Raw genomic sequence first — 17455 nt, 5'->3', positions numbered from 1 at the left:
TCTATACATAGTAGTTTATAAATATTTTCCCACTTTTTTTTTTTTTTTTTTAATGAAGTCTCGCTCTGTCGCCCAGGCTGCATGCAGTGGGGTGATCTCTGCTCACTGCAACCTCCACCTCCCGAGTTCAAGCAATGCTTCTGCCTCAGCCTCCCCAATAGCTGGGATTACAGACACATGCCACTATGCCTGGCTAATTTTTGTATTTTTAGTAGAGACGGGGTTTTGCCATGTTGGCCAGGCTGGTCTCCAACTCCTGGCCTCAAGTGATCCGCCCCCCTCGGCCTCCCAAAGTGCTGGGATTACAGGCATGAGCCACTGTGCCCAGCCTATTTTCCCACTTCTAAGTTTTTTTAAAAAAAGGCAAGTTGCAGAACAGTATGTATAGTACGGTTGTTTGTTTTAGATGATAGAGAGTTTAGATATTTAATGTTGGTGAGGGCCATTTAGCTTCAGGCTCAATTTTAAGAAGGTTCTAAACATAGACTTTTCATATTATCTTTAAAGAAGTATTATGTATGTGTATGTATATCTGTGTATGTATTATACATACAACTACTGTGTATTTTTTAAGAGTTAAAGGTCTTCAATATTCCCCATATTTTCAAATCTTATTTGGCATTTCTTTTTTTATACACTGAAAATGAAGATGGCATGAACCTTTTGGACTTCTGGAAGGCTCTGATTGATATAAACATAAAAAACCTCCAGAAGGATGTATATTACTTGTTAATAGCTGATATCTCTAAGAGTGAGAATATGAAGCTTTTTAACTTTCTATATTAAAGGTTTTTTCAAGATTTTACTTTTTTCATGATGAGTACGTTACTTAGTAATTAATGTTTTTAAAGTAAAGATAAATTTAAATTATTTAAGACATAAGAGTGAACAGAGTCAAACACAGCTGAGAAATAAAGTATAATATTAAGAAACGACCATTAGATTTACCAATGGAACGATTTTATGTAGGACAAGATGGAGTTTTTTCCTAACACCTTGTAGTTCAAGCTGGCAGACACTACCTATAAAGGGTCTGATTCCACAGACTGCTTCAGGACAGTGGAAACTCTTCTTTTAATCGTGTTCTCTGGCATAGTGATTCTAACTGCTATTTTTTCACCAGGTCCTGCCTGGGCTTTCTTCCTACCAGCTCCCAGCCCTGTTTGATTTCTTTGAAAGATCATTCTAGCTGCTCTGGAGAGACCAGGTGGCCAGAAATAGCTGTGAGCAGACCAGTTGGGAAGCCAGGGCAGCAGCTGTCATGAGAGGTGGTGGTGGCTCAGACTAGGAGAGTGGCAATAGGAATGGAGAGATGTGGATGGGTCCAAGATATATGTTGGAGATAAAATGGTGGACACACACTGTGAGTGATGAGTAGGGTGAACAATTTATCCTAGTTTGCTGGGAACTTTTCTGTTTCAGCACAGAAAGTTCCATGTCTCTGCGAGACCCCCCCAGTCCCAGGCAAACCTAAACAGTTGGTGACAGGGAAGGACCAATAATGAGTTTCCTGCTTCTTGCTTGAGTAGTGGGGCAAGTGGAAGTAGTGTTTATTAAAACTGGGAAGATTGAGGAAGTGGTAGGTATTGTGGAAATGACAATTTAACTTTTACATGTTAAGACTCGTCATAAACCAACCTATGCAGGCAGTCTGCAATAGAATGTTTTTTCCTTCGTCTTTGAGTCAGGAGAAGAATTTGTTATTTCAAAGGACTATAGGAAATATGAGATTTATATCCATCGTGGGGAACTCTCCTTATTCAAGATTTTAACTACAAATGATTAATATTCTGGAATTTCTATTTCTTGGAGTAAATCTAATTTACAGGAAATCATTTGGTGATTCCTTGGCTTATTTCCCATTTTAAATAACTATTCTGTATTTTGTCCATTTTTCTAAATACTGCAAGGGTAAGTTGTACATATTTAGTTAGTCAAAAGAATAAAAAACTTAAAAACAAAATATCTCCAATCTTACAAAAGTTTTGACAGCTAATTTATTCGTATCCAAACCAACTGGATTAAAAATAATTTATCAGTAGATGTCTTCTTAGCAAAGGTGACAGGTGAGCCTTGACTGCTAAAGATCCTAGGTGCAAACCTCTGAAAAGAGAGTATGTTTTCACCGAAGGAATATTCTGGGTTAATTATAAAGAGCACTATGTGAAATCCAGGGAAAGGAAATTTTTAGGAGACAAGTGCAAGGCATTCAATTAGAGCAGAGAGATGAGGCAAATACCACACTCTGTCAAAGACATTATATTTAGGTGACTCTGTTCTTGAACAATATTGTTGATTATGTTCAAATTAAATAGAGATAAGATCAGTATTTAACATTGGCCCTTAGAAGGAAAATTATCTTGCTGCCCATATAAGCAATAAGCAAAATTCTGCCCTAGCAACTTTGTGCTATGAAGTAATTCACCTAATCCTCTAAGTCCATTCTAAGAAAATTAACACACTGGTCAAAATAGGAAAAACAAAGAAATCTGAGAAAGCCATTTTAAAAATGAGGCATTCCCAGCAAATAAGCGGTAAGATATAGTGTTTTAATATATGTTTAAAAATGCTATTTCTCAAAATAAAAACAAAAGAAAAAAGCTCTCACTCTTACATAGTGAAGTTTTTATGAATAAAATAATATGCTTGCTTTAAAATGCAGAAAGACAAAGTTTGAAATATATATTAAAAATATTGACAAAATATTGTTAATTTTGAGGCTGGGTGATGGATATACGAGGCTACATCATATCATTTTTTCCCTTTTTTTAATATTTTACATTTCCATAATAAAAAGTTATAATATGTTTAACACCTTTTTTTCGTTGTATAAGTATCCCAAATGTTGTAGTCTCTGCACGGAAGGAATTAATAAAATGGTCAGGGAGAGTGTCAGTAGATAAGCAAATACACTATGCTGACAAAAGCAAAGGCCGAGTGAGGCTTAATACACTATTTGTCGGAAATTCCTAAAAAAAAAACCTAAAAAAAAAAAAAACAACCGTAGACGAGACTAGAGAATTGAAGAAACATCACTGTTCATGGGATTCAAACCTGTGCGGAAAGTGCTCACTGGTCTGAAGGCTCTGGGTGGTTGCGACCCCATGCTCTAAGCTGGGGCTTTATCTGCGGCGAAGCGCAGGAGGTGGAGGCGCACAACTTGGCAACGCCACGAAACCTAACATGCTCCACAAGGTCTTGCAGGGGCAGCGGCCGGGGTTTGGGGAGGGACGTCTCTGTAGGTTTACTTTATTCCTGGCTTCTGTCTTCCAAGATCCCTCACACCTTAACAACAACAATAATATTGGCAAACACCTAAATAGCGCGGACTCCGGCTAGCGCTCTCGCAAGCGCTTTCCATGCATTAATTCGTAGAATCCCAGAATCACCCTTAGAAGGTGCCACCCAGGGTCACGCGGCAAAGAGTGGCCGAGCTGAGGCTTTCCCCGGGTCTGTTTCCACGGCCCATGCTCTTAACCATCACGCTGTATTTCAGAAGCGAGAATCTTAAATTATTTTTCCCCAAAGCGCAATGGAGACGCAATCGAGTTTGAGTGGTTTGTGTGAGACTGGGGGGTGGGGTGGGGTGTGAAACCCGTGGTGTCAAAAAATCAAAAGCGGAGAACAAAGCCTTCTGAAGACCAGAAGCCACTTTTAGGACCCAGTTTCCCAAATATCAACCCCAAAGCTGTAAAACGAAGTTTGCTCAGTGAGCAGTTAAGGAGCCCTCTCGATATCTCCGGTGGCTTTCGAATGACGCTACTCCGAGCCGCGGCTCGCTCCGAGGGGGAAGTTGGGTTTACAATCAGTTCTACGCGCTGCCCCGCGGCCCTTCCCCTGGCCACAACCTCTGCATCCACCCAAATCAGCTGCCCCTGTTTGCAGCCACGAGGGAGTCGGGAACCAAGTCCTGACCACCGTCTCCTAGAGAATTACATGTCCCTGCACGCACGGAGAATAAAGCCAGGAAGGATAAGTGGTAAATTATAGGGAATTTGGGCGGTGGTGACATAGTTAACGCCATTCTCGCCCTGCTGGGACGCGCACTTTGCGTTTCTGAAATTCTCAGTCTATATGGTGTGACATCCCAGGAAAGGTGCCCGAGTCCTCCCATTTGTTGAGTACCCTTCGATTCATTCTGTGGGTAAATCAACTGTTAGTAGAGGAAATTGAAATTGTTTAAATATTCAAAGCCGTGAGTGCGGGGGCGGGACGTTAGGGTAGATGGTGACCAGGAGGAATTTCCAACATTTTCCCGTCTTAAGATCTGGAGCCCAGCAGGGCCATAATTTTCCACTCAGTTGTAATTGGTGCCAAGTAGCTTTTGGACATTCCAAGACCACAGATGTTTCTCTCAAATTGTCCTCCCACCCTGTTAAAATCTGTTGGGGAGCGTAGCTTACTTGCTCTCTCACCAGAAACGCGGAGAAGGTGGATGCAAGAAGGACTTTGCGGAAATTGATCCAGTACTGGAGCACTGCCTGAGTGCTGGGATTAAGAGCCCTTATCCAGTCAGCCAAATGAGGCCCATTCTGTAGCTGAAGGAATTACTTTCCCAGATTCTAATGAATCAGTGCTCACTTGTTATTTTGCCCGAGTTTTTTTTTATTTTTAAGATTGTGGTTACCTTAAAAAAATTACAAACATTCCTAAAATTCTTCCTTTAACATCACTTTTAGGAGAATACAAAACTGTCATATATCCAGAATTCAATAATAAACATTTTTTCTTTTTCCGTTTTCCGGGAGAGTCTGTTTGCCCTTGTTGAGGATCTTTGATATGGCTTATAAGATTTTACTGCTATGGGCCAGGCTGTACCTTATCAAAAGTGTATATTGTTTGATAATCCAGTGCTGAAGGCTGGAAGCCAGCATTTCCACGGAGATAAGAATCCCTTATAAGAAATTACATTAAACTTTGACCCTTGCCTACTTGTCTTATTTAGTGTTTGGAGACAATTCTCAGAGAAAATGTCTGCTTCTCAATAAATTGTGGCAAGAAACAAGCCAAACATTCTTCTTACCCTCTCAGTTGATCTTTCAGCGATGAATCTTTAGACATTTTCCACTATTTTTATTTCCCCCAGTTTCATTCAAAATGCTCTCTTTATTTGGGATTTTCATTCAGGTCTTTCGGATTGTGGATGGCAGTTGCTGTCCTAAGTAGACACTACCTTACTTTTTTCTGATGTCTAGAGTTTTGGCGAGACTTTTGCTTGGTTGTAGATATTCTTAAATGTTAATTTCTCCTAACTGGCTCGAAATGAGCAGATGATTAAATAAGAAGGTAGCTGGTCCTCAAAGAAAAGTTACATCATTATCCAACTTGTATTAGAGATTAAGAATTCATTCAATTAATGTTACCCACTCTTCAAATTGTTCCACTAGTATAATTTGATTTTTTAAAATAGTGATAGCATAGCTTGTCCAACAAAGGGCTGGCAGATTCTTGACACTTTCCACATTTTTGTTTTGCAACACTCTTTACCAGTTGCCTAACAAGGTAGCTATTTTGTAGTGGATTCTCTCTGAAAGAGAAAGAACAGCCTGTGCTAATTGGGAGTCTTCCTCACCTCTTTTCTTTTTCTAAAAATTAATTTTCTCTAAAAATAATTTCTGTTCAATTTTAGCCATACCCAAGACTATTCTGTTGGAGATGGCCAAAATAAAAATTGAGCTTTAAACAATTGAAGCCCAAAAAATTGAGCATTAAACAACTGGTCATCCAATCTTTTCTTGCCTCTGTTTTCTATTCTCTCCTTTCCACATCAACTTGAGACTGCATCAGTATAGTATAATGTTAGCCAAGGAAATTTTCTGATATTTCTCTTTCCAGTTAAGGATCATCTGGAAAGACAAGGGCTGTGTGTGTGTGTGTGTGGGTGTGCGCGCACGTGTGTGTGTGTATGTTGAAAGAGAAAGCAGATAGCATGCTCCCCACATCGGTGATCTTGGATTTATTTCTCTCACTCATGCCCTATTGTAGAGTGATGATAGTCAAGTGATGATAGTCAACATTTTTAAAAATTAATAAACTTTCTTTTTATAGAGCACTTTCAGGTTCACAGCAAAATTAAGCTGACAATACAGAGATTTCCCCCATATCCCCTGTTCCCATACTAGCACAACTTCTCCCATTATCAATATCTCCCACCAGAGTGGTAAACTTGTTACAATCAATGAGCCTTTATCGACACATAATTATCACTCAAGGTGCACAGTTTACATTAGCATTCACTCTTGGTGTTGCACATTTTGACAAGTGTATAATGACATGTATCCACCATTATAGTATCATAAAGAATAGTTTCACGGTCCTAAAAATCCTCGAAGTTCTGCCTGTTTATCCCTTCCTCCCCTCTAAACTCTGGAAACCACTGATCTTTTTACTGTCTCCACAGTTTTGCCTTTTTCAGGATGTCATCTAGTTGGAATCATAGGTATGTAGCCTTTTCAGATTTGCCTCTTTCATTCAGCAATGTGGATATAAGTCTCCTCCACGTTTTTCATAGCTTGATAGTTTTTCTTTTTTTTTTAGAACTGAATAATATTCCATTGTCTGGATGTATTACAGTTTATCCACTCATCTGTTGAAGGACAGTTTTGTAAGCTGAGCTGGTTACAAATTTTGGCAATTACAAATAAAGCCGCTATTAACATTCATGTGTATGTTTTTGTATGGGCATAAGTTTGGGGTAAGTACTAAGGAATGTGATTGCTGGATCATATGGTAAGAGTATATTTAATTTTGTAAGACACTGCCAAACTGTATTTTGTACTCCTTTCAGGAATGAATGAGAGTTCCTGTAGCTTCATATCCTTGCCAGCATTTTGTGTTAGCAGTATTCTGGATTTTGGTCATTTTAATAGATGTGTAGTGGCATCTCATTGTTGTTTTAACCTGTTGTGGTTTTAAATGAGCACTTCATATGATTTATTTTTCTCTCCTTTCTTAGTATATAAATTATGCCTCTGAATTTACTTTTTTTTTTTTTTTGAGGCAGAGTCTTGCTCTGTCACCTTACCAGGCTGGAGGGCAGTGGTGCAATCTTGGCTCACTGCAACCTCCGCCTCCTGTGTTCAAGCGATTTTCCTGCCTCAGCCTCCCAGGTAGCTGGGACTGCAGGAGCATGCCACCACACTCAGCTAATTTTTGTATTTTTAGTAGAGACAGGGTTTAACCATATTGGCCAGGATGATCTCGATCTCTTGACCTCATGATCCGCCCTGGAGCTTGCAATATGCATTTACAACTAATCCAAATACACTTTCAAATAACACTATAGTGTTTCTTGGGTAGTGTATGTACCTTTTAATAACAAAATATTCCTAATTCCTGGAACCCTCCTGTCCTTTGTATCATTACTGTCATTGGTTTCCCTTATACAAAAGCATACATAATTGAATACATTATTGCTATTATTATTTGAACAAACTATTATCTATTAGATCAATTAAGCATTAAAAAAGTATTTCGCTTTCATGTATTCATTTTTTGATGTTCATCCTTTCTATAAGTAGATCCAAATTTTGGACTTATATTATTTTCCTTCTCTCTGAATAACTTATTTTAACATTTCTTACCAGGCAAGTCTACTGGTAACAAATTCCCTCAGTTTTTCTTTGTCTCAGAAAATCTTTATTTCTCCTTCACTTTTGAAGGATAATTTTGCAGGGTACAGAATTCTAGGTGGACAGTATTTTCTCTCAACAGTTTAAATATTTTATTTCACTATCTTCTTGCTTACATGGTTTTTAAGGAGAATTAGATATAATTGTTATCTTTGATTCTCTATAGATAAGGTTTTTTTTTCCTCCTTTGGATTCTTTTAAGATTTTTAAAAAATCTTTGATTTTATGAAGTTTGAATATTGTGATATAATAAGAAATATATATGTGTTCTGTGCCCCTGCTTCCTGAGCTAATATTTGGTCTTTGACCAGGGTTCCTGACACAGAGCTCCTAAGACCTTTGTAATTTCCTAAATGACCGGAGTGTGTCTGACGCTAATCTTCTAAATCTCTTGGAAGAGATTTATAGGAACCTAAATCTCTTGAGTTATAGTAACATCTTTTGTACTGATGAGAAGAATCTTGGTGAGCTCCTAGGTAACCTCAGCAGGAGGGCTGGTTGCCAGGGCAACCAACCATACTATTCGAGAGTTTGAACTTTCAGCCCCACCCCCTACCTCAGGGGAGGGAGAGGGACTGAAGTTTGAGTCGATCACCAGTAGCCAGTGATGTATGTAACCAATCACGCTTACATAATGAATCCTCCATAAAATCTCAAAAGGACAGGGTTCCTGGAGCCTCCTGGTTGCTGCGCATGTGGAGGTTCTTGAAGGGTGATGCTCCTGAAGAGGGTTTGGAAGATCCATGTTTCTTCCCACATACCTTTCCCTATGTACTTCTTCCATCTGGCTATTCATCTGTACCCTTCATAATAGGCTTTATGATATATAATACATAATATAATATAATATAATGTAATATAATATAATATAATGGGTAAGCATAAGTAAACTGTTTTCCTGAGTTATATGAGTCATCCTAGCAAACCAAACCCAAGCAGTGAGTAGAGGGAACCCTAATTTATAATTGGTTGGTCAGAAGTATGGGTGACAATCTACTACTGGTGTTTGGCATCTAAAGCTGGTTGCAGTCTTATGAAACTGGGCCTTTAACCTATGAGATCCAACTCTAACTCCAGGTAGATAGTGTCAGAATTGAACTGGATTAGAAGACACCCAGCTGACGTTTGCTACAGGATTGGTTGCTTGCTTGCTTGGTGGGGAGAAATTCCCACACATTTGGTCATAGAAGTCTTCTGTGTTGATTGTTATGGTGTGAAAGCAGGAGGAAAAAAAGAGAAAATTTTGAGTTTTTTCCATTCAATTATTCTCATTCTTAGTGGATATACAGTAGTTCCTCATTGTGCTTATATATTTGTAGGGATTAGCATTGTAAGAATCAATTAAGCATCATTTCCTGTTAGGGCAATATTTCACAGGAAATAGGCCTGTGGTTTCATCTATTTAGAGACAGGTGGAACTAAGAAGATAATTTTAAAATGTTTTAAAAATCAGACTGTTGATAATTTAACAAAATTTTAAATCAACTTGTCTGTCTCTTACATATCAGTAAGGTATGAATGAGGCTAAACGCATTTGTTATGCTACCTTCTGATTTGTCTTCTTCAGTGTGATGTTATGTCATCATATGAGTTGAATTGTTATTTGCGTGAACTGGGTAGCTACAATCTTACCACAATAGCATAAGCATTAGAGACATATAAATGCTAGCACGGCCAAAATTAGGCGTTGAAATAGCCATCCCTCCCATTCAGGTAGTAATTTGGCAAGCCTAAGCCAAAGGTTGCAGGCTTCTGAGGAGTCATCTGTTATACCATGATTAGGCACTCCAGTTTTCTTTCTTTTTTTCTTTCCAGCAGACAGTTTGTTACATACTCCTTAGCAGATTCTGACATCCATGACCACTGTCTTGCCCAGTTTTCTTATTTTTAATATAATGTCTTTTACAGATTGCAATAAATTTTAAAATCCCAGATAAATTGGCAACAATATAACATTCTTCCCAGAGTTTCCTTCTCTCTAAATAATGAGAGTAGTAAGTTTATTCTAACTCAACAGTCAAAATAACAGCTATTATCCAGGACAATGATGCTTCCAAGACTGTAGTAAAGCCTATAAAATGTAAAATAATCAAGTTAATGTACAGCTGTGCAGAATTTAAAAAATTAAAAATACCTATGTCTTCCCTTTAGAAGCTAAATCTATTATGTCTCTGAACTCTCAAAGCTCTTGATCTATACCTACTATAGTATGTACAACATTCTTTGGATATTATAGTTATTTTTGCCCATGTCTCATTTTCTGTACACAGCTATAAAAATTTTGTAGGCAAGACCTTCAGTGACTGATTAATCTTTACATGCCCCAGCACATACCACATAGGCTTAGGTGTGCAAGTAACAGAGGTGAATTCTGTTGGGATTAAAGGTTAATGTAGGAGAAGCAGAGACAAATAACACTGAAAAACTAGGTACTGTCTAGTGCCTGCCATTAGTGAGGCAGTTTCCAAGTGCCAATTCCAATATTCATTATGTCTTTCCTAAGCAACAAGAACATTTATTGGAAAACCCCACCACTACCATCACCATCACCACCAGATGTCTACCAATGACATGTATAAATAAAAACGTTATGTGACCTCACATCTGTTAGAATAGCATATATGTATATATGAGAGAGAGAGAGAGAGAATTGTAAACACACTTGTTACTTTCATATATATTATATATATGCTATTCTAACAGATATGATGTCTATATCTATGTATCTATCTATGTATCTATGTATCTATCTATGTATGTATTTATCTATCTATCTATCTAGATATATACACATACACATATATACCTATATATGAAAATAACAAGTGTTGGTGAGAATGTAGGGAAATTGGAATTCTTGTGCATTGTTGGTGGGAATGTAAAATGGTGCAGCCACTATAGAAAACAGTATGGTGGTTCCTAAAAAACTTTCATATAGAATCACCGTATCATCCGGCAATTTCATTTCTGGGTATACACCCAAAAGAATTGAAAGAATGGTCTTAAAGAGATATTTGTACACCCATGCACATAGCGATGTTGTTCACAATAGCCAAAAGGTAAAAGCAACCCAGGTGTCCATTGATAGATGAATAATAAACAAAATGTGATATATGCAAACAATGGATAATTGTTCAGCCTTAAAAAGGAAAATAATTCTGACACATGCTGCAGGGATAAAACTTGATGACATTACACTAAATGAAATAAAGCAGTAACAAAAAGGCAAATACTGTATCATTCCACTTATATGAGGTACTTAGAATAGTCAAATTCATAGAGACAGAAAGTAGAATGATGGTTGCCAGAGGCTGAGGGCAGGGAGAAAATAGGTAGTTGTTTTCTAATGGGAATAAGGTTTAGTTTTGCAAGATAAAAATAATTCTGGAGATTGGCTGCAGAACAATGTGAATATTCTTTACATTATTAAACTGTACACCTGAAAAACAGGATGATAAATTTGTGTTACATGCAAAGTAGTCCCCCTTTATCCACAGTTTTGCTCTCTATGGTTTCAGTTATCCATGGTCAACTTCTATTCAAAAATATTAGATGGAAAATTCCAGAAATAAACCATTCATGAGTTTTAAATTGCACAGTGTTCTCAGTAGTGTGATGAAATCTCTCGCTGTCCCGCTTCGTCCCACCCAGGATGCAAATGATCCCTTTGTAAAGCATATCTGAGCTGTAGATGCTACCAGCCCATTAGTCACTTAGTAGCTGTTCTGCTTATCAGATTGACCATCATGGTACCACAGTGCATGTGTTCAACTAATCCTTATTTTATTTAATGGCCCTAAAGTGCAAGAGTAGTGATGCTGGCAATTTGGATATGATGGATAGAAGCCATAAAGTGCCTTCTTTAAGTGAAGAGGTGGAAGTCCTTGACTTAATAAGAAAAAAGATCATACGCTGATGTTGTTAAGATGTACAGTGAGAATGAGTCTTCTATCTGTGAAATTGTCAAGAGGAAAAATAAATTCATGCATAGTATATATAGGGTTTGGTGCTATTCACAGCTTCAGGCATCCACTGGGGATCTTGGAATGTACCACCTGCAAATAAGTGGAGACTATTGTATTTTATTATAATTAAATATTAAAAAGTTATGTGAGAATTCCAATAAGTGGCCCTCCTGTTTTCCCCCTTCCTAGAACAGATATGTGGACTGAGGTTCTAGAACTTCATTGGACTATGAGGTGATACTGAGAAAAAGAGCTACAAACCATGGTGTGGCAGAGATAAAGGGAGAATGGGTCCCTAATGCTCCTAGAGCAATTGACCCACCCCTGGACTGCTTTCCTCTCAGCGTCTGATATGGTTTGGATGTCTGTCGTCTCCAAATATAATATTGAAAATTGATCCCAGTGTTGAAGGTAAAGCCTGGTGGGAGGTGTTTGGGTCATGGGGGTGGATCCTTCATGAATGGCCTGGTGCCCTCCTTATGATGAGTTCCTGCTCTGAGTTCATGTGAGATCTGGTTGTTTTAAAAGTGTGGCACCTCCTCCGTAGCTCTCTTGCTTCCTGTCTTGCCATGTGACATGCTTCTCCTGCTTCACCTTCCACCATGAGTAAAAGCTCCCTGAGGCCTCACCAGAAGCTGAGCAGATGCCAGCACCATCTGCTTCCTGTAGAGCCAATGAGCCAATTGGCTTCCTGCAGAACCATGAGCCAATTAAATCTCTTTTCTTTATAAATTACCCAGTCTCAGGTATTCCTTCATGGCACCACAGAACAGATTAATACAGCTTCTACCTATTCAATACCTTAACTCTTTCCCTCTCTGTCCTATAACCCAATTGTATTTTGACCATGATATTTACTAGTGCCTAAAGTGCTTTTATTTGTTATTTATCTCACCTTCTTACTTCATGTTCACTAGAATATAAGCTCCATGAAAGGAGGGACTGTCTGTTTTGTATGCCACTGTTAGTTCCACTGCCTAGAAGTGCCTGACATATAATAAGCACTTAATACATGTTTATACAATAAGAGAAAGAATAACAACACAAATGGAAAATAAGGGACATATTTGAGCACTCTGTAGAGATAGAATAGTTCTGCTTGATTGTGGAGTGGAGAAACAAGATAGATGGAATCAAGGATGACTCCAAGGTTTGGAGCCTGGGTGACTAGGTCAGGTAGCATCAATACAGGAAGTCATCAGAACAAGATGATGAAATATGTAGTGAAGGGAAATGAAAATAAAACCTACATATGATAGGATACCAGGGGGTGAAATAAATGTAATATGGTGAAAATGTGGGGCATGGGTGTTTGGAGGAGCTGCTACACACCCACTAAACCTCAGTTAGGTTTCCAGTGTGGGATGGAAAGAGAGACAACTGACCTAACACCAAACTCTTTTTATATGTCAATGACCATCAATCACTATTAAGGGGGAAAAAAGTAGTAGCAGTACTGGCTATGCCAAAAATAATTAGAAATAAAGATAATATGCACAAAATAACATAAATTTCAAAAGAAAAAAGAATTTTCTATGGCAGTTTCAGCATAGCTATTTTATTGCATGAACACTTTATTGTATTGAATAGGGTCAAATCACAAATAAAGTTCTGTAAATCCTTGTTTTTTTCAGAATTTATTACCCATGCAGACTCACTCTCCAATGTGGCACCTAGGTGTTCCTTATGTAATAAGAGATTAATAACATTGAGTCTCATAATGGATAAGCCTTTTCATAGTGACTCTCATGTTGACAAAAAAAAAGAAAAGAAAAAATCAGCCTTGCTTAAAGTTCTCACTGAACATTGCACCCCAGAGACTGCTAGATGTCATAATTTTCAGGTTCAGACAGGGTCCTAAGGAATCCTAGCAGCAGCAGTGTCTAAACTGCTGGCTGAAGGTCTCCCAGGCAAGAGATTGGTTCTCTGGAAGGTAAAAATCCTAATCCCTGAGGTGGTCTTCCTCAAACTTCACCTTTACTATCACAAAACCCTCCAGGAGGAGCCGCTAGTCAGCAGGCTTCTTTGCATCCACAGCCATCTTGGACACCAGGAGTTGGGACCTCAGCAGTGTCTTGGTCGGGAGATGTTAGAGGAGCACTCTGAGGAACAAGAAATAAATGATAAGTGGAAATGGAATTTTTTGCTAAAATTGACATAAGTTAAAAAGGTGAATTACTGAGAGTACTTCATTAAAAATAAAGTGAGGATTCTGGGATGTGAAGTAAATGTACTTCTCCCTGTTCCTTCTACTAAGTACAACTAAAAGCTCTGGAGATTATATATAAAACAAACATAAGAAGTCTCTAAAAGGTGAAGAGAAGGCAGACTGGATAGGAACCTCAGGATTCAAGGAATGACCCAGTAATGAGTTCCCTAGGTCTTCTTTTGGCCGTATTTATCCTAAACTTGAAATTGAAGACAGTAGCAACCTGAAAATGCCAACAGAAGCAGATTTAACAGTAACAAAAGCTTGCTGCTGCAGCCCAAGGATCAAGAAAGGGGCAGCTTAGCAAGACAAAAAAACCCTTTTAGATAGTAACTGCTCTACTGCAGCCAAACATGACAGAAAAAACTGTGGCCCCAAGCTCTACCCATAACAGCAAAGGCCCAGTGAGAAGCCTAGACTTCTACCCTCACCAGGCTCCAATGGTACCCCAATATCTCCACTAAGTTGGTGTCAATAAAGGCCATGTGGAGAGCATGGACTCCTACCCCAATTTGGCAAAAACAAGGCACTCCTCCTCTTCTCCATTGGACTGGTGTCAGATGAGGCCTATTGAAGGCCCAGGGCTTTTACTATTACCCACCAGTAATGAGGTCATACCCATGACCATAGCATCAGTATAAACCACATGGGGAATTGGAACTCCCCTCCACCCAAAAATAATGAAGAGCTCCCCACCTTGGGTGTTAATGGAGGCTGAGTGGGGGTGTCAATGGAGGCTGGGTATCACAGAGGATGGACTTCTAGTTCCATCTGGTAGTAATGAGGCAGCACACCGCCACCTCCCCCTGCCAGAGTAGTATCAGAGAAAGCCAGGTTAAACAAAAGATTCTGAATAAGATCCAGAGTTCAGAACATAATATAACAATTTCCAGGTTTCAGTCAAAAATCCTTCTTCATACCAAGGAGCAAGAAATTCTCAGACTGAATGAAAAAAAAAATGAATATTAAAACTGAGGTGACAAATCTTAGAATTATCTAACAAAGATTTTAAAGCTGCCATGACAAAAAGGCTTGAACAAGCAATTACAAACATGCCTGAAACAAATAATAAGAAAAAACAGACACAGCAAAGACATAGAAAATTTCAGCAAATAGGACATAAAAGAAGAACCAAATGGAAACTTCAGAAATGAAAAACACAGTAACTGAAATAAAAAGCTCAGTAGATGGGCAGAATGGCAGAATGGCAGAATTGAGAGGGGAAAAGGAAAGAATCACTGAACTGAAAGAGAACAACAGAAATTAACCAATCTGAATGCCAGAGAAAACAGACTAAGGAAATTGAAAACAGCCTCAGGAATCTGTGAACTATAACCAAAGAGCTAATGTTCAATTAGAGTACCAGAAGGAAAGGAGAAAGGGGCAAGGATGAAAAAGTAAAAAAAAATGACTGAAAATTTCCCAAATTTGTCAAAAGACATAAACTTACTAAATTCAAGAAGTTGAGAAAATGCTAAACATAACAAACCCAAAGAAATCCATACCAAGACAGGTAATAATTAACCTTCTGGAAATCAAAGACAAAGAAAAAATTCTTGAAAGTAGCCAAAGAAAAATGATACCTTAAAAATAGAGGAAAAACAATGAGAATGACAGGGATTTTTCATCAGAAACAATAGAGGCCAGAAGGAAGTGGCACAATATTTTTCAAGTGCTGAAAGAAAAGAACTGTCAGTCCAGAATCCTATATCCAGAGAAAATATCCTTTAGGGATGAAGGCGAAATCAAGATACTTTTAGATGAAGGAAAACGAAGAGACTTTGTTATCAGCGGAGCTACCGTAAAATAATGGCTAATGGAAATTCTCTGAACAATCGGAAATGATTAAAAAAAATAAAAAGGAAACTTGTAACACCAGAAAAGAAGACAAAACACAGTAAGCAAAAATATTGGGCTGGGCACAGTGGCCTACGCTGTAATCCCAGTGTAATCCCAGAGGCTGAGACAGGAGGATTGCTTGGGGCCACAAGTTCAAGATCAGCCTAAGCAACATAGTGAAACCCCCATCTGTACAACAACAACAACAACAAAATTTAACTTAGTGTGGTGGCACTCACCTGTAGTCCTAGCTACTTGGGAGGCTGAGGCTGGAGGATCACTTGAGCCCAGGAGCTTGAGGCTGCAGTGATTTATGTTCATACCACTGCACTCTGGCCTGACAGGGTGAGACCTTGTCTCTAAAAAGCAAACAACAACAAAAATTGGCACATGTAATAGACTTTCCTTCTCCTCCTGAATTTTCTAAATTGTGTTTGATGATTGAAGCAAAAACTACAACACTGCCTAAAGTAATTCTAAATGTATGTAGAGTATGTATTTACAAGAATTATAAATTGGGAAAGGTAAAGTATGGAAATACTTTACATGAACTTGACACTGGTAGACTGTGACAACTTACATACATAAAATGCAATATATAGAGAATCCCCTAAAAATGCCATACAAAGAGATATACTTAAATATATATATATATATATACACACACACACAGATCAAACTGGACTTTAAAAAAAAGTCCCAGTTACCCACAGGAAAGCAGAAAAAAAAAATGCAACACAGAGAACAAACAAAAAGCAAAAAATAAAATGGCACCAAGTATATTCTGTCTACAAGAAATTCACTTCAAATATAATGATATAAGTATATTAAAAGTAGGCCAGATGCTGTGGCTCACACCTGTAATCCCAGGACTTTGGGAGGCTGAGGCGGGAGGATCACTTGAGGTCAGGAGTTTGAGACCAGCCTGACCAACATGGTGAAACCCCATCTCTATTAAAAATGCAAAAATTAGCCGGGTGTGGTAGTAGGCACCTGTAATCCCAGCTACTCAGGAGGCTGAGGCAGGAGAATCGCTTGAACCTGGGAGGCGGAGGTTGCAGTGAGCCAAAATCATGCTACTGGACTCTAGCCTGGGTGACAGAGCAAGACTCCATCTAAAAAAAAAAAGTAAATGGGGCCAGGCACAGTGGCTCATGCCTGTAATCCCAGCACTTTGGGAGGCTGAGGCGGGTGGATCACCCGAGGTCAAGAGTTCAAGACCAGCCTGGCCAACATGGTGAAACCCTGTCTCTACTAAAAATACAAAACTTAGCCAGGCGTGGTGGCTTGCACCTGTAGTCCCAGCTACTTGGGAGGCTGAGGCAGGAGAATCACTTAAACCTGGGAGGTGGACTTTGCAGTGAGCCAAGATCACACCACTGCTCTCCAGCCTGGGTGACAGAGTGAGATTCCCTCTCAAAAAAAAGTAAATGGATGAAAAAAGGTAGATCATGCAAATATCAGTTAAAGTAAAGGAGGAGCAACTATATTAATGTGAGATAGAGTAGACTACAGAACAAAGAAAAGTACCAGTCACAGAGGGAACATTACATAATGACAAGAGTGAATTCACTAATGAGACATAATAATCCTAAACGTATCTGTACCAAAGAATAGGTAGGCAAAATATGTGAACAAAAACTGATAGAACTGAAAAGAGAGACAAATCCACAATTATATTAGAGAACAAGTGATAGTACAACTAGACAGAAAATCATCAAGGAAACAGAAGAACTGAACAATACCATCAGCCAACCAACTAATAGACATTTATAAAACAGTCTGCCCAACACCAGCAAAATACATATTTA

The 17455-nt window shown here is 38.6% G+C and overlaps 1 long non-coding RNA gene across 1 annotated transcript; it reads right to left on the bottom strand.

Moving 5' to 3' along the window:
- Window positions 1-13134: 13134 nt before the first annotated feature.
- LOC134810182 (uncharacterized) lies at window positions 13135-16003 on the bottom strand. The gene is made up of 2 exons (XR_010157607.1): window positions 15884-16003; window positions 13135-13698 (listed from the first exon to the last, which is right to left on the bottom strand). It is a non-coding gene; the product is annotated as an uncharacterized LOC134810182 (long non-coding RNA).
- Between the last annotated feature and the right edge of the window lie 1452 nt (window positions 16004-17455).

This window comes from Pan troglodytes, chromosome 5 (assembly GCF_028858775.2).
Source record: "Pan troglodytes isolate AG18354 chromosome 5, NHGRI_mPanTro3-v2.0_pri, whole genome shotgun sequence".
NCBI classification, from domain to species: Eukaryota; Metazoa; Chordata; class Mammalia; order Primates; family Hominidae; genus Pan; species Pan troglodytes.
This window is presented reverse-complemented; position numbering and strand designations above follow the sequence as displayed.